We start from the raw sequence: 18,036 nt of genomic DNA, 5'->3' as shown, positions 1-18,036 counted from the left end.
GTGCGCCGAGGTCAGGGCAGGAACAGGCGAGGGGCAGGATCATAGCAAAGGAGAAGAAGAACTTGATTCGAAAGAACCGTGTGGTTTTTATAGAGAGGCACCATAGATTCTATTCTATTGGCTAACAAACAGAAACATCTTCCTCACGCGCTGTCCTTGAGAGGAACAGAAAAACGAGGTAGAAAAACAGCACCCGCAAATTGTTCATAGTCAATGGTTATCACATCTTTCCAGCTCTCTAAAATTTCTCACAAGCCCCTGTGAGAAACACCATTTCTCTCTCCCTGTCCCATGGCATCCACAAAGAACCACCTGCACATTCTGATCCTCAGCAGAGTTTAGTTTTCCCTACCAAAAGTGTCTAAAAGGGATTTTTGGACTCAGAGCAATTCAAAAGAAATCATCTAAGCTGTCACAGGTGTCCCCACCAATGGATTTAAGTTCTGACTGACAGCAGCTGTCTCCAAGAAGGAAATGCTTTTACTTAGACATCACCTCTAAACAAGCAAAAATTTTTAAGGTGTCTTTTAAAATCTCCTATCAAAAGATTCAAAATAGGTACCTAAAATCCGTCATTAGTTTTCCAAATGCATATTCAATTATTCAAATTAGCAGCCAAATTTGCAAAAATCCCATCAGTTTCTGATTCCTCCTCTTTTTTGAGGAAGAGCATTACACCTTGAGATGACACTTGACATTAAATTTCATGAACCTGTGATTTACTCCTCCGTAGTTAAATCATTGCAGCTCAAAAATTAACTCAAGATTAAGAAAGAAAATAAAATTAAACTTTTTTTTTTCAAAAAAGAGAAAGAACTCAAATAATATTTTAAGAATCAAGTCATTTCTCTAGATTTAAAATAAGCCAAGAAGAACAACAGAAACAACAGCCCCTGTTTCACAGTAAGATAGCCCAGGAGAGACTTGTTTGGAAGTATTTCAACCACAAATTACAACAGAAAAAATTAGAAAGATGATCAATTAAAAAAAAAAAAAAAAAGGCAAAAAATAATGACCAGAATTTGTGTTTTTTACTGGGCCTGAAGTTTGAACTTCTTTCAGCAGTGGCACTGCTCAGCACTTCCAAGGGTGGATGTGGGGTTTAAAGGCTGATCCACATCACATTATCCAACACTTGAGTTTCCCAGGACAAATTCTCCTTCAGGGCTTTATAACCTCTGAGGAATAACCATTTTTTTGACCTAAAGACAAGATTTCCAGTGGCTGTTATTGCCTTGCACTGACCTGTACTTCCCAGCACCATGAAGACAGTTATAGTAAGCAGTAAAAAATTGAAGCTGCTCGTGTTCTTCTCTTGCTTTTTTTTGCTAGGAGTGAATTTTTGGTAAAAAATCATGCAGATTGATAAAGCACCCACACTGGCAATACAAAAGAACTGTTGTCTCTCCAGATGAGGAGGAAAAGAAACAAGTAGAGCATGTGGGCTGGTATTTAGCTATTTTTTCTTTTGGGAGCTCCCTCTGAGAAGTCTGTTACCAGTGCTTGAGTGACAGGCACTTTTCAGAGGTGATGCAGTGAAAGGATTTAAAATTACCCAGCTGGATCTGCTCCATCACTCACAGAATGTCTGCAGTGCTGAAGAAACTCTGGATAGGGCTGAACTTAAAATTAACCAGAGCTGGGCTTCTCCAGTGTGCCCCCCTGAAGAGGGGATTTCATTTTCCTGTCACTCAGAGCAGCCAAGTGATCCCCCAAGGAATCTGTGTGGATTAGCAGCTCTGTTTTAAGGAAAAGCAAGATGCTGATGCTTCTTTTCACATCAAGTTTCACATCAAATTCTGCCACTGAAGGCTCCTTCTGTGGGCACTGGAGGTGTTGGGCAAAACTTCTAGAGGTAATCAAAGAGTGTGAGGAGACATTTCTTTAATTCACACCTGCTGTAATGACATCTCACAGCCTCTCTCCTAAAATGCCTCCTGCCCTGAAATCAATCAGGAGTGGTTTTGACACACAGAGGAAGCAGAGGGGGAAAAGCATCCTGGCTGTGAGAGCAGGAGCTGTGAGCAGCTCCTCTGCCAGGGCTCTGCAGATCTCTGCAACTGGGGATTCTGCAAATCCTCCAGATGGGCCCTTCAAACAGGAGTTTTCTATCCTGGCTCTATCATCGGTGAATTCTCCACACTTTGGGCTGCTTCAAGCCCAACTCCTGCTTTCCCCCCCTTTCCTTGCTTTGCTCCCCCAGTGCCAGGGGCACAGGGAATCTTTAGGCAGGTTTTCCCCACATACAATTATTTTTTCCTTCAGTCCCAAACTCCAGTGGCCTGGTGCAGTGAGAAACAGGATGTGCCACTGAAGCAGTGCCCCTGGAATTCAGTGTGCAAACAAACTCTGCTGCCAGGGTGACACATCAGCTCCCGGTCCACGGGAGGTTTGCCTCACACAATAGATCCACCAAACAGCTCCCAGGGCCAGATTTCCAGCTTAAGAGAAAGGAAATGTTCCTTTCCTCCCCTCTCCTCGTGGGGAAATGGAAATTAGTCACTCCCTCCCCAGCAGCTGAAGCAGGGCTAATTGCAGTGATGGTAATTTGGAGCTGGGCTGAGCTGCTGCCCTGGCGTTTGTCCTGGTGACAACTTCAATAAATTCACTGGTACTGAGGGCTGCAGGCTTCACCTCCCAGCTCCTGGGGAATGGGGGGTGTTTCCACACGGGATGGATTCCACCTCTGTTGCTGTAAGCACACAATCCCAGGCAAACACTCATTTTTTCAGCCCCTGGAAATGGGAGTTGCTGTCTGCTCGCAGCGGGAGCAGGGTTTGCTCATCACCTGTAACAAATTTGGGTGGATGCAGGAGAGCTGCCATTTAAATAAAGGCCTCTGCCCCACCTGCTGTGGGAATGTCTCTGAACTAGGATCAAGGAAGCATTCTTTTTTCTTATTTAGATGGTTTTTGTCCGTTTGCAAGTCATGACTGAATCTGTGCAAGAAGCTGAAATGGCTCTTTCAGAAGCTCGATGTCTCAATCCCTTCTCCCCTGAAAGCCAGGTTCACTTCCAGGTGAGCACCACACTCCAGTAAATATTCCTTTCCTCACCTTTGTTCCAGGGTACATTTCTGAAGACATTAGCATTTTTCACGCCTTTTTTACTAGAAAGGGAAAGCATTCGTGTTGACTCTGGGCCACGGGAGCTGATGTAATTTCATGGCAAGAAGACTCCTGCTGCCCTGAAGAATGTCAGTACAAGTTCTGAACTGACTTACCCTCCTCTGGAATAATTATGCATTCCACTCTGGCACATTTGATCATGCAATTCTCCCGCTTTGTAGATTACATGTCTTGAGGAGCTACAAAAGGAAAGAGCAAAGGCTGGTTTATTCCTATGCCTGCACCTAACAAAATTATATACACAGACCCACACCTCAAGTGGGACTTTTAAATGTAAAATTATGTGAGAATTTACAGACTTATTTAATATGTACATTAAATACAGGCATCCTTTCATGCAGTAAGGAGGTGCAAGCATCTCTTGGGAGGAACACAGCGGGCGGGGGGAAAATACATTGTTCAATTACAATTGAGCAAGCTGAAACTTGTTCAGGTTAAACAGCCCACCCTCAAACTGCAAAAAGCCAAATTTTGCCCTCGGCAGCTTCTGAAAAGCAAGCTGCCTTCAGTGGATTTGTGTGAATTTAACTGTCTAGAGTCTCCAGCCACATCAGAATCCGTCTCCCCGATCTGGGAGATAGCAGAGCCCAGCCTAGGAAGTCTTTGGAGAAGAGACCACTTGGCAATCCCACATTAAACCAGGATTAAATGTGAGCACAGGATGCAGCTGGGCTCAGAGCTGGGCTGGGAAGGGATGGATGTTCTCAGCACACAGCCACAGTCAATGTCCCCAGCAAGGAGGTTTTTGGGTGCATTTCTCATCCTATCCCTCGCTGACTACAGCAAAAGCCTAAAATTAAAAAAAAAACCAAAAACCCAAACAAACAAACAAAAAAAAAAAACCCAAACCCCAAACCAAAACGAAAATAATCAACCCCCCAAAAAAGGCTTCCCCCAGCCAAAAAAAAAAAAAAAAAAGCCTTAACCAAAACAGGCAAATAAACAAACAAACAAAAAAACCTAAAATGAAAAGAAAACCCAACAAACTGGAGGCTTAATTGGCCTCGGTTCTCTCTACAAATAGCTGATAATAACGGCTGACTGAATAAAAGCTGAATTCAGTTTGAATTCAGTTCTAAAAAACAGGGACTAAAATCCAATTCTGCCCAGGGGCACGGAGCAGGTCAGTTTTTAGACTGAAGACACTGAAATGGGTGTTGGCAGAGCCCTGGGGAAGGAATGGTTAAAGTCACTGGACACTTGTTCCTCCCCAAAGCCAGGAAAAGGATTTTTGCTCTCCTCTCTCAGAGGTGTGTTTTGCTGCATCCACTTGAGATGGAGATATTTCAAATCCTTTTTTTTTTTTTTTCAGACCTTCAGACTAAAAACTCAGCAGCAAGGGCACTCAGCTCAACCTAGGGGCACATAAAGGACTTCAGTGTTTAATTTTTAACTCTCCTGGAACATTAATTCACCTATTTAAAAGTTCTACCTTGCTCCACAAAACACAAAGCTTTTTTTTTTTACCCCCAAAATATTGCCATGTTCTGGGGTCAGGGATGCTGAGGTGCAAAGTCTCTGTGTGTTCCTGGGGGATGAGGGTGGGACATGGGTGATGTGCATGGAAAATCTACACCCAAAAATGTTGCAAAAAGACACACAAATGTCTTTGATTCTCATCTAATTCTGAGGTTCAGGTAAAGCAACAATTCCACAGTAGGAGAGGGGGGAACTGGAGCACCTGTACCTGTATCTGTATCTGAATTCTCCTGTTTGAATCTCACAGATCAACCCAAAAGTCAGACTTTGTATGAGTGACTCTGATTTATGATGGGGGCAGCACACAGTTTATACTCACAAAAAAAAAGCTCTTCCTTATTTTTAAGCTTATTCTCCCAATTAACACACTAAAGACCTCATTAATGAACATTAAAGAAAGGCCAAAATTCCCATTCAGCTGAGAACTAGAGGGCTGAGCTGTTAGCAGTGATGGGCTTTGTGCTCCCTCACACAAATGGCTAACTGAGAAGGAGTAGCAAGTTCAAGCTTGAAATGAATTTTTTTTTTAAGCCACCAGTACATAACACTAAACATGATTTAATAATGGAAAGACTGGCACAGCCTTAAAGGAATCTCATCAAGTAGGCAAGGTATGCTTGTGACTTCTTACAAAAGAGTTCAATCCAGTCGGAACCAGGATCCAGATTCTTTACATAATTATGGCAGGAGGGTGGGGAAGAAGGAATATCAATTCTTTTTTAAACTGGAGAGCTTCTAAAGTAAAACAAGCAATACATTGATCTCCCATTTCCCTCAGCTCTCTTGAAAATGTGATTTTTCATTTACACTCATGCTATAGCCAACTTAAAATTCAGCTTAACTTTTTTTGTTTGTTTGTTTGTTCTTTTTGTTGTTGTTGTTGTTGTTTTGTTTCTGTTTTATTTGGTTTGTTTGTTTTGGCTTTTTGAGTTTGTTTTTTTTTTTTAATGCAGAAATTAGAACAATTTTTATCACAATTCCCACCAGGTCAAGCTTAACATTCTTAGGACAGTTTCTTCTCTCCTTAATCAAGCTGATCACAAGGGGAATGAAGCATCACTGCTGGTCCTCATTCCACTGGTAACAAAACATTATCTACTTAGTCACACACAGAAATGACTTAATTAAAATGATAGGATCTGATGTTGAGTGCAAGATTAGAGAAGGGACTGAATCAGAGAAGTGACTGAAAATGGAGAATTTGGTGTTTTACACTTAAATAATTTCTGCTACAACTAAACCCAGATCGTTCTGTGCTGTTTGCAGCCAGAATCACCTGTGCAAATATCAGAAAGGCTTTCCCTGCTTGGAAGGGCTTCTGCTGTGGATTTCTGTGGCAGACCCAGCAGAACCCTGAGATTTCCTCCAGCCTGTGAAGATTTTAACCTCTCCTGCTGGCCATTGGGACGAGCTGTCACTACAGGACAGGAAATAACTCGGCACGGACACGCTGCTCTTTTCAGGGTGAAAGAGAGTTTTTAATTTCTGACTCCAACATTGATGGATTTCCAAAAGTGTCAGTGGGTTGGAGGGTGACAGTGCCACCTCCCCAATGACACTGCACAAACCAGCAGCCCATCCAATTTCTCCTCCTCCATGAAAGAATGCAAAACAATCAGTTATTCACCGAAAGTGGGTGAGAAAGTTTGTTACAAGAATGCAAACATCAGAAGGCTGAGAAAATCTTCCAAAATCAGGGTGAGATGGAGGGGATGGGGAGGTGCTGGGTGAGGTGAGGGGAGCAGAGAGCCCTTGTGGGAGCCCTGGAACCAGAGGTGTGGCTGTGATTAGAGCAGATCTTCCGCTGATAAGGGCAGCCTTGCATCAGCTCCTGGCTGCTCCTGCCGGTGACTCAGCAATCCCAGGAATCCGGCCCCAGCCAGGTGTGAAACCTCCAGTGATGCTTTCTAGAATTCCCCAAAATGGAGCCCTGAAGCCCTGAGCAGGTTCAGCTCTGAGGAGCAGCTCCCCAGCCTCCATCCCCAGTGTGGTGGTGTTCCGGGGTCCCCAGCACGGGGGGAGAGATGAGAATCTTGACTCCATGTTTCAGAAGGCTGATTTATTATTTTATGATATATACTATACTAAAAGAAAATGATATATTAAAACTATACTAAAGAAAGAGAAAAGGGGACATCAGAAGGCTGGCAAAGAAAGGAATGGAATGATAATTAAAAAAACCCATGACTGACCAGAGTCCTGACACAGCTGGACCTGGGATTGGCCATCAATTAAAAACAATTCACATGCTGGGTAAGCAATTCTCCAAATCACATTCCAGAGTAGCAAAACATGGAGAAGCTGAAGCTTCCCAGCTTCTCAGGAGAAAAGATCCTGGTAAAAGTATTTTTCAGAAAATATGTCAGTGACATCAGTGTAATCGATGGATAACGAGATGCTTGGCTCTCACAATTAAAACAGAATACTGTGTGAATATTAAGAGAAGCTGTAGTGATGTACAATTATGTTATTGTGCTTTAGATGCCCTCTGTCCTCCCACAGTTCCCTTTCCCCCTGTGTTGCTGCCATCAGACAGCTGGGGCTGTCCAGGACAGGTCCAAAGAAGCTGCACAGGTGTCCCTTGCATGGGGCAGTGGGGATGGAAAAGCTCAGGGGGGGCTCAGGGGGTGGGCATGGCAACACCTGAGCTCCAGTCCAGTTACAAAGCAGTCTGCACAGGTAAATGGCACAGAGGAGCTGCCTGACAGACTCTGGGAGGGCCAGGGCTGGCTGATGAACCCCAGGGGTACAAAAGCCTGAGCATCCACCTTGGAGATGAACTGGCCATGAGGTATCCATGAGGGGCAGTTCCCAGCACTGCAGCTTCTTCCTTATGCAGTCCTTTGATGTATTTTTGTTCAGGTTTAATAAACCTCTTTCAATTTTCAGAGTGAGCAGTTGTCTCTCACACCAGCCCACGTGTTTGCTCCACAGCAGGAATTGGTGTGCAGGGCTCAGCAGCTGCTCCTGCTGCAAGTCAGTGCAGCACAGCACAGGAAACTCGGATTTGGAACCAAAATGGAACTGGGAGAGCAAACATTCCTGGTAATTCTGGTGATTCATCAGTCCTTTTATTTATTTTTTTTTTCCCTCCCCCTGTGAATTTGGTGTTCGCAAAAAACCAGAATTTTTGTCCCTTCTGTAGAATTCTGAAAAGTAGAACACCTCATAAAATTCTCATCGCTCAGGAGTCTGTGTTTTGGGTACTACACCAAAGCAAAGTGATTAATAAAATTATCTATGTCAAATATTTAATTAAAATGGTAAAATACCTTTTTTTTAAATTATCCCCTCCTACTGCCATCAGAGATGGAAGATTGAATTCTATTCACCATTGGGTGGACTCAGCAGGAGAATTCTGGGGGTTTTTCTCTTCTTCCCTCTCAGCAATGAGTTTGCACCCATCCCTTTAAGCCAGCCCAAATGAAAGTTACTGTGGCTGGGTTGCCAAAATTTCTTCTGAAACAGGGTTGTAGTTGAGGGGGGAAGTGGAAAAGGAATGCTTCTGTTCCTCTCCTCACAGGAGAGACTTGTGCAGAGGGAGTATTTGGGGGTGTTTGGGTTTGCTCTTCACAGAATAGGTCAGTCTGTGCTAGAAGCAGTAGATGCAGGAAAATTTCTGCCACGGAGCAGAGGTGTTAGGAGCAGGCTTCAGGCAGTTCATAGCTGAGCCTGGAGTTTCTGCCCACGTTTCTGCCCCACCTCTGAGTGCAGCTCAGGCTGGCAGCTCTGCTCTCAGATCTACAGCCCCTCTGACTAAAACTGAGCCTTCCTTGCCACGCTGTGCCTGCTTTCTAACATTCCAGCCGCTTCCTTGAGTGCTGGCAGGAAGTAAAAACAGGCTGTGCCTGCTCCAGCGGGGTGTCACAAGGCTGGGATTTCATCATCACACTGGGACAGAGCAGGCACTTCCTCTGGGCTGGGTGATCTTCAAACAGTGGCCTCCAAGAAGAGGAAAAATCTCAAAGTTGCATTTCCAGTTAGGCTCATCCTTAGAGCAGGGCTCTGAAAAATCCTGAGTGATTACAAACATATGGGAGTAAAATTGACATGGACAAGGGAAAAATACATTAATTGAAACCAATCAATCCTTGTCACAGTGTTCCTGAAAGTCTGCTTCTTCTCCTGAAACAGGAATTGCATTTTCCAGGTTCCATTCAGGAAGTTTAGAAGGGGCTTTGAAACCAGTTGTGAAGTCTGCCCATTTCCTCTGCGTTGGGATCAGTAAGTCTGGGAAAGGCGATGAAAGGAAGATGAAGTCAAGAGCAACTTTTGTGCCCAGTTTGCACAATGCAACTCCAAAACACAATCCATCACCTAATCCAGAAAACATCTTCGTGCCAGCTCTGGTTTTCAGCACCATGCCCTTCTGAATCAGCATCCAAAGTGATTTAAAAGCACAGTTGATCCAAGCCTCAGTTTGCACCGAGCTCCTGACACGCTCCAAGTGATTTTCTGCTCGTGCAGCTGATCTCACTGCAGCAGTGCTGAAAGTGGTTTTGCAATAATTCAACTCATTTCTGTCAATTTTGGAGCAGCTGGTCACTTTTTTGGAGCAGAGTGGGCTTTGAGGAGAGTGGTTTGCTCTGTGAAACATTGGCACCCATCTGTTGCTAAGGCAAACGTTTCCTGTTCATAAAACCCAAACCAAAAGGAGCCCACTGCATTCACAAGCCAATTGCACTTTAATATCAGGGCAGGCTCAGAGTCCTGTGTGTGCTGTAAGGAGGATATGAGCCACAAAAGGCCATGATGTTGCTGAAGGGATTGCTGTCCAGCACAGGGATCACTTACATTTTAAACACTGGGAGTGTGGGTTACTCTGTATGTTGACATTTCACAAGGTATACTCACAATGCAGGGAATTCCCACTTCCCAAATCCTGTGTTCTGTCATTTTCAAGAACCAGTGAGAATTTCAGCACTAAAGAGGACCCAAAAGACAGACCTCCTTTGTGACCAGCTCTCTCCTCTACCTCTTTTGCCAAAAACCTCTCAAAAGCAGGAGACTGAGCAGGAAAAGTGGCACTGACACAGAACAATCCCTCCTGGATTTGTTCTGTTGTGAAAGACACAAACCTCAGGGTCTGACCAAATATTGGGCAGCAGAGACCAGGAGGCTCTGGGACCCTGCCAAGACAAGCCCTGGGGTGCAGCAGGTGAGCCCTGAAGGGAGGTGGGGACACACCTAACCCTAAACTGGATCCCTTGGTGGCACCCTCATCCCAGGGAACAGCACAGGGCCCCAGCTCTGAGCAGATTGTCCTAAACAACATTCAAAAATAAATAAGATTCAGTGTGAGGTGCTGGCTGAGGAATGAAATATTTTCCAGCCTTATCTGTTTACATGTTTATCTTCTGTTATGTTGTGTTTATCTGTACATGTATATGTTATGTTTATCTGTACATGTTCACCAGTTCTGTGCATCTTCATCCAAAACTGCTTTCTGAATTCTCTGGAATTCTCCTTTGGCTGCTGATGTCCATAGACTATCATATATCTGTATTCATATCTATATAATTCATATCATTACCATGGATTTGGAAAGGAAAACCCACAGCGAAAATTTCTCTTAAATCACTGGGCCACAATGTAATTTTTTTAAAAAAATCAAAAAAAAAGAGAAGGGAAATTAATAGGATACCATAATTAACTTGTCTGCTGCCTTGTCCCCCCTGCAATGCCCGGAGCTCCTGGAAGTGGTGCTGCTTGTGTGGAATGAGTGATTTGTCACTGCTCAGCTGCTGCAGCATCCCACTGCTGGCTGGGCTCTTGGGAAGGCACCCCTCACCTGTCGGAGCTCCTGGAGCTCCATTAATCACCAACTGCCAGCAGCCTGGGCACTGCCACCACACCCAGCCCCAGCACACACCTCTGGCAGCCTGGCTGATGCAAGCAGCAGGAGATCGATTTCATTGATTTTCAGGTGGCTGCTCACTGACTCATTTGTGATTATTTGTACGAGCTTCCCACCCAAGGGTTAGATTTGAACTTGTGTTATCTGTCAGAGCCACTGCTTATTGGTATGCCAAAACATAAAATATTACAGAAAAGTGAAATAGGGGATTTGAGATCAGAACTGGGGACACGTGGAGCAAACCTCGACCAGGCAGCTTTCAGTTCTCCTTTGCTTTTCAAACGAAGCTTCCTCCGAGTTAATACCGCGGCACTGCTGCTGTCACCTTTATTTCCAACCTCGGGTTCAGTGACGAAAAGTGAGATGGCTCCTCGGTTTGGGAGGAGGGATTTGTCCCCAGTTCCTGTTGGGTGGGATTTGTCCCCAGTTCCTGTTGGGTGGGATTTGTCCCCAGTTCCCTGTGGGTGGGATTTGTCCCCAGTTCCCTGTGGATGGGATTTGTCCCCAGTTCCTGTGGATGGGATTTGTCCCCAGTTCCCTGTGGATGGGATTTGTCCCCAATTCCCTGTGGATGGAATTTGTCCCCAGTTCCCTGTGGATGGGATTTGTCCCCAGTTCCTGTAGATGGGATTTGTCCCCAGTTCCCTGTGGGTGGGATTTGTCCCCAATTCCCGTTGGGTGGGATTTGTCCCCAGTTCCCGGTGGATGGGATTTGTCCCCAATTCCCTGTGAGTGGGATTTGTCCCCAGTTCCCTGTGGATGGGATTTGTCCCCAATTCCCTGTAGGTAGGATTTGTCCCCAATTCCCTGTGGATGGGATTTGTCCCCAATTCCCTGTGGGTGGGATTTGTCCCCAATTCCCTGTGGATGGGATTTGTCCCCAGTTCCTGTGGATGGGATTTGTCCCCAGTTCCCTGTGGATGGGATTTGTCCCCAATTCCCTGTAGGTAGAATTTGTCCCCAGTTCCCTGTGGATGGGATTTGTCCCCAGTTCCTGTAGATGGGATTTGTCCCCAATTCCCTGTGGGTGGGATTTGTCCCCAATTCCCTGTGGATGGAATTTGTCCCCAATTCCCTGTGGGTGGGATTTGTCCCCAATTCCCTGTAGGTAGAATTTGTCCCCAGTTCCCTGTGGATGGGATTTGTCCCCAGTTCCCTGTGGATGGGATTTGTCCCCAATTCCCTGTGGATGGGATTTGTCCCCAGTTCCTGTGGATGGGATTTGTCCCCAATTCCCTGTGGGTGGGATTTGTCCCCAATTCCCTGTGGATGGGATTTGTCCCCAGTTCCCTGTGGATGGGATTTGTCCCCAATTCCCTGTGGGTGGGATTTGTCCCCAATTCCTGTGGGTGGGATTTGTCCCCAGTTCCTGTGGATGGGATTTGTCCCCAGTTCCCTGTGGATGGGATTTGTCCCCAGTTCCCTGTGGGTGGGATTTGTCCCCAGTTCCCTGTGGATGGGATTTGTCCCCAGTTCCCGTTGAGTGGGATTTGTCCCCAATTCCCTGTAGATGGGATTTGTCCCCAGTTCCCTGTGGATGGGATTTGTCCCCAATTCCCTGTAGGTAGAATTTGTCCCCAGTTCCCTGTGGATGGGATTTGTCCCCAGTTCCCTGTGGGTGGGATTTGTCCCCAGTTCCCTGTGGATGGGATTTGTCCCCAGTTCCCTGTGGGTGGGATTTGTCCCCAATTCCTGTGGGTGGGATTTGTCCCCAGTTCCCTGTGGATGGGATTTGTCCCCAGTTCCCTGTGGGTGGGATTTGTCCCCAGTTCCCTGTGGATGGGATTTGTCCCCAGTTCCCTGTGGGTGGGATTTGTCCCCAATTCACATTGGATGGGATTTGTCCCCAGTTCCCTGTGGATGGGATTTGTCCCCAGTTCCCTGTGCATGGGATTTGTCCCCAATTCCCTGTGGATGGGATTTGTCCCCAATTCCCTGTGGATGGGATTTGTCCCCGGTTCCCGGTGGCTCGGGCTGGCCGCGCGGCTCGGGCTGCGCTCCCGGCCGTGCCCAGCAGGCGGCGCTGGCGCTCCCCGCGCGGCGCTGCCGGGGCCGCTCCTTGGAGCCATCGGGGAGAGCCCGAACCGCACCCGAACCGCGTCCGAACCGCGTCCGAACCGCGTCCGAACCGCGTCCGAACCGCATCCGAACGGCAGCCCTAACCGCATCATGCAGCCCGAACCGCAACCGAACCGCATCCCGCAGCCCGAACCGCATCCCAACCGCATCCCAACCGCATCCCAACCGCATCCCAACCGCATTCCATCCCGCATCCCACACCCCGCGTCCCGCATCCTGCATCCCGCACTGCGTCCCAAACCGCATCTCGCATCCCGACCGCATCCAGCCCCGCAGAACCGCTGCCAGAGCCGGTCCTGGCAGCGACCAGGGAGTCACCGCATCCCGCACCTCCCCGTATCCCGCACCTCCCCGCATCCAGCTCCGGATTCCGCCCCGCAACCAGCCTCGTGTCCCACCCTCATCCTGCCCTGCACCCAGCTCCACACCCCATCCTGCGCCCAGCCCCCCAAACTGCTCAGCATCCCACCCCACACCCAGCTCCTCATCCCATCCCACATCCCCCCCCCATCCCTCCACATCCCACTCCCACCCCATCCCACCTCCATCCCGCCCCATCCCGCCCCCCCATCCCTCCAATCCCTCTGCCCAGAGCCGTGAGGACATCCCAGGTTATCCCAGGGTCCCACAGCAACAAACTCCTGTTGGTGCTTGTTCCAAACTCACTCAACGCTAAGAGCCCCAGTGTAGTTAAAACTGAAAGAATGATCAAATTCAAGCACAATTAATCATTTCCTCATTTTTCCTCTTTTGTTAAGACTCAGATTGGGCAGCCTTAGCTTGGAAACTTCCATGTACAGTCAAAAAAAAATCATATGAAAAGAGGAAATAATAAGTAACAGAGAGAGAGAAGGCTACAAATCACTGAGTGACCTACAAAAGCATTGCCAAATCATGCACCGTGTCTTACCTTTGATAACAAATTCCTTTTGAAAATGATTGCATTATTTTTAAAGCCTGCTGTAAAGGGAAAACCTTAGGTAGAACTCAAAATTAAAAAAAAAAAAAAAACCACACCCATCCAATTAAAAATTCCACGTTCAGTTCTTTGGCTGAGTACAGGCACTCACCACATTTCACTTTCCTTCTTGCAGCTGCAGGAAGGAGGTTTTTGGGGCTGTTCCTCCGGCCCTGACCCAAGTGCACCTCAGTGCCAATTCCTCCTGTTCACAACAGGGAGATGGAAGGGAAACGAGGGAACAGAAAAGAGAAACAGGGACTGGGGCTTTTTCCACCCATGGGCTCTGAAACTGATCTTGGCCACGCTACCTAAGGAAAGTTACAACTGCAGTTAAACTCAGAGCTCTGGAGCATCCCAGCTAAAAGAAACAAAACCCCATTTGCAGAAGTTGTTCCCCACAGTTTTGTCCACTCTGTAATCCCTGCTTTAAAAGGATGAACACCTTCAGCACCAATCTGTGTGTTGAGGGAATAACTCAGCCCTGGGATGCAAGGCAGCTCAGAGCACGTGTGGCAGAGCAGGCCTGGGATTATCTGTGCACACACAGAAACGTTGCTGCCAGCAGTGACACGCTGGGCTGATTTATCCTCTGTGTGCTTTCAAAGGCCACTGCAGCTCTGCTCTTCAGGGGCTGGGCTTCAACTGCGAGGGCCTCAGCAGTGCACACTTTGTGTGTTAACAAAACATTATCCAATTAATAAATAAATAAAACAGAATATCCACATTTGGGTTCTTTTGGGCATTAAGAGCTGAGACATGGTCGTGTGTTTTCCTTTCCTTTCTAAAACTGAACTACAGCTGTGTACGTATCACAATGAAAGAGTTTTGTCTTCCACGTGTCTTGAAGAGAGCATAATCCAGGCAATCCAATCACTAATGTGGGAAGGGTTAGTGGAGAATTGGTTTGCTCCAAGGCCTGCCTTTTGTACTTCCATACACACTGGGATGTCACAAAACTCCCATGGAATTTGCAGAACAAACCAGCAACTGTGTTGAAAGCCACCAGCGCTTACAAGAATAAAAGAGCAGGACCCATTTCGAGTGTTTTCACCCAGAAGTTCACATAAAAAAATTAAGACACCAATATTTGATTTTGAGCTCTGGCATTCCTCGCCCTCCTCCCTCCAGCAGGAGCTGCAAGGCAGTTTGATCTTTGTTACATTGGGACTACGGGATCCAAGCAGCTCTTTTACAAGGCATCGTAATTGTTTGTACTTGCAAAACTGGATTAAGAAATCAGTGCTATTCTTAAAACACATTTATCACATACATACAAAAGTCAGCATATTTCCACTCGGAGCACTGCCCCAGCCAACCAGAGAGAGTTCCCGCGTTCCGCCCACGCTCGTTCTCTCACCCTCCCCTTCCCCAGAGCAATCCTGCAGCTGGCCACTGCTGCAGGAACAGTCCCCCCTTAGCCCAGCAGGGCACACCTGCCCCAGGCTGGCCCTGTGCCCCTCACCTGGGCTCTGCTGCTGCTGCCACCGTCCCCAGCTGCCCCGGCGTGGTGGTGGAGCAGCGAAATTGGGAGAGAGAAGGTGAAGTTATGGAAGGATGCCGAGGTGTGGAAGGCACAAGCCCTCTGCTGTTCCAAAGGCACTGGGAATTCAAGCAGTCCTGCACAGGGTAACTGAGATGAGGAAAAGAAACGGGGTTCTATAGGGGGTGTCACTGGACCTGTAGGATTTTTAGGTTTGGGGCTTTACTGAACTTCTCAGAGTTTCACGAAACACGTTTTCCTGTTATTTAAATCCATTTGTCCTTCGACTGAAGCTTAATTTAAAAAACATGTCTTTGAGCTGAGTGCAAGTCTGACTAATTCTGTTGTAAATGCTGCTGAAGATGAACAAAACTAACACTTATAATTGAAAAAAAACCCAGAAAAGGCCTCATGCCTGCAGAACAGCCACTCTCAGGCTGCTGCCCAAGGTGTGAGAGCACAGCTCCCCTTTTGTTAACTGACTCAAAATCAACACCCATCCTGCTGAAATCTGTACCAGAAATAGGGAGCTCTAAAGACAGAACCCAGGAGATGGAGTTCCTCTACTCATCTGTTTTCTCTTTCTGTTTCTTTCTCGTTTGTGTGGCTCCTCTGTTTCCCTTTTGTGCAAATCCAGGGCACAGGGAATACTTCTGTGTCTGCTCTGGGGTGCCCTGACCTCCAGGGCAGCTCTTACTTTGACTCTCATTCATGGATAAAGTTTCCCAGACTTCAAGATAAACCAGAACCCACAAAAGTGTGAAATAGATTCTAGAGAGCAGTGTGGGTGTGTCACTGGGTGAGAAATTGAGGGTTTGGGGTTTTTAGTGTGCTGTGGATGGAAGCAAGATGGAGGGCACAGGGTTTGTCCTGGATTTCTTCTTCCTCCTTCTCCATGGGTTTGGGTGGCATTTTGTAATTGGGCAGAAAAGTCCCCATTGTGGGCTCTGTGGGATCAGTTACTGGGTTAAAAGGGAAATAATCCAGGTGTCAGCTCTCAATGGGATAGTTTAGCTTTAAAACACCTTGGACCAAGAGACTGTTGGCCATTTTGATCCCTCTTTGGGATCAGTTATTGGGTAAAAGGGAAAATAATCCAGGTGTCAGCTCTCAATGGGATAGTTTAGCCTTACAAGACCTTGTACCAAGAGATTGTTGGCCATTCTGTGCCTTCTAATGAAAAGCTGCAGAACTCCCAGCAGTGAGACTGTTTTAGTGATAAGAAACAATAAACACCTGAGTCTGAACAGGAATTACTGTCTCAAGTGCCTTCAGTCCAGACCCAGAAAAACAACAGCTGGGACCCCCACAGCCTTTCCCAATGAAGTGTCCTTGTGTCCATTTTGTCCCTCCAGCCCTTTCCTGATTCACTCTCCCAGCACAAACCAAGTCCTTCAGCACTTTGATCCCTGTGGTGCTGCTCCTTGAAGGAGCTGTTGCTCTCCAGCCTCCGTGGTAGCTGTGCCATTCCTTCCCCACTCTCCAGGGAAAAGGAGGGAAAAATACCATGGATATCACACTTGCTTCTTACTCAAGCCCTGTGTCCTTCTCCCAGGCAAGGAAAGTGTTTTTGGGAAGCAGAAGAACCAGCAGGGCCCTGGAGCAGCAGTCCTGTACATTCTGGTTCATTCTCTTGGCTGTTCCACACTTCCAGAAACGTCCCATGGGTATTCCCAGTCATGTCAGAACTTCTGTTACTGATATTTCATGGGCAGTACTATAACCTGGGAACCAAAGCTGCAGAAAACAACATTTTTATTGGTTATTTTCAGTTCAGGAACGTCTGTTTTCCAGACATGCTCTGCCTGCAAGCAAGATGTCCTCGTGTTTTCCATGGGCACTCAGGGCACCCTCTGTTTTAAATGGCATTTCTTGCTACCTGCGGGGCAGGTTGAGAATTGAGATGCCCATTGCTCCCTTCCCCCTTAAATGTTTGCATTCCATCCTTCTTCTCTTTATATCACCTCATTGAACAAGAAAAGTCTTTCTAGGCCCCCTCATTGTCCATGTTTTCCATAGGTTTCCACGGTTTCCATAGGTTTCCATGTTTTCCATTTCCATGTTTTCCACTGAGATGCCCAAGGTTCCCTTCCTCCTTAAATGTTTGCATTCCAGCCTTCTTTCTTCTCTTTATACAACCTCATTGAACAAGAAAAGTCATTCTAGACCCCCTCATTGTCCATGTTTTCCATAGGTTTCCATGTTTCCATAGGTGTCCATGTTTGCCATAGGTTTCCATATTTCCTTAGGTGTCCATGTTTTCCATTTCCATGTTTTCCACTGAGATGCCCATGGTTCCCTTCCTCCTTAAATGTTTGCATTCCAGCCTTCTTTCTTCTCTTTATCTAACCTCCTCGAACAAGAAAAGTCATTCTAGACCCCCTCATTGTCCATGTTTTCCATAGGTTTCCATGTTTCCATAGGTGTCCATGTTTTCCATTTCCATGTTTTCCACTGAGATGCCCATTGTTCCCTTCCTCCTCAAATGTTTGCATTCCAGCCTTCTTTCTTCTCTTTATTTAACCTCCTCGAACAAGAAAAGTCATTCTAGAACCCCTTATTGTCCATGTTTTCAATAGGTTTCCATGTTTCCATAGGTTTCCATGTTTACATAGGTGTCCATGTTTTCCATAGGTTTCCATGTTTTCCATTTCCATGTTTTCCACTGAGATGCCCAAGGTTCCCTTCCTCCTTAAATGTTTGCATTCCAGCCTTCTTTCTTCTCTTTATTTAACCTCCTCGAACAAGAAAATTCATTCTAGACCCCCTCATTGTCCAAGAAAACCAGACATTTTCTGGAATGAACCCTCATGGCAGGCAAGAAGTGTTGTTGTGCCCCTCTGGCCGGCCGGGGCTGCTGCACAGCCTTACCTCCATCCCGCTGGTGCCAGGGAAGGAAATGGGTTTCCCTCCCCTCTTGGCAGCTCCCGGGGAGGTTCACTATTGTGTTCTGGGAGTCCTCGTTCTCCGGGGCTATTGTGAAGCCTGTAGTAAACAGAACTTCCAGCACCAGGATGCGAGAGCGGGATCCAAGGCTGGGAGCACGTGCCAG

Source organism: Haemorhous mexicanus, chromosome 11, assembly GCF_027477595.1.
Source record: "Haemorhous mexicanus isolate bHaeMex1 chromosome 11, bHaeMex1.pri, whole genome shotgun sequence".
In the NCBI taxonomy this organism is placed as follows: Eukaryota; Metazoa; Chordata; class Aves; order Passeriformes; family Fringillidae; genus Haemorhous; species Haemorhous mexicanus.
Note: the sequence above shows the minus strand (reverse complement) of the source record.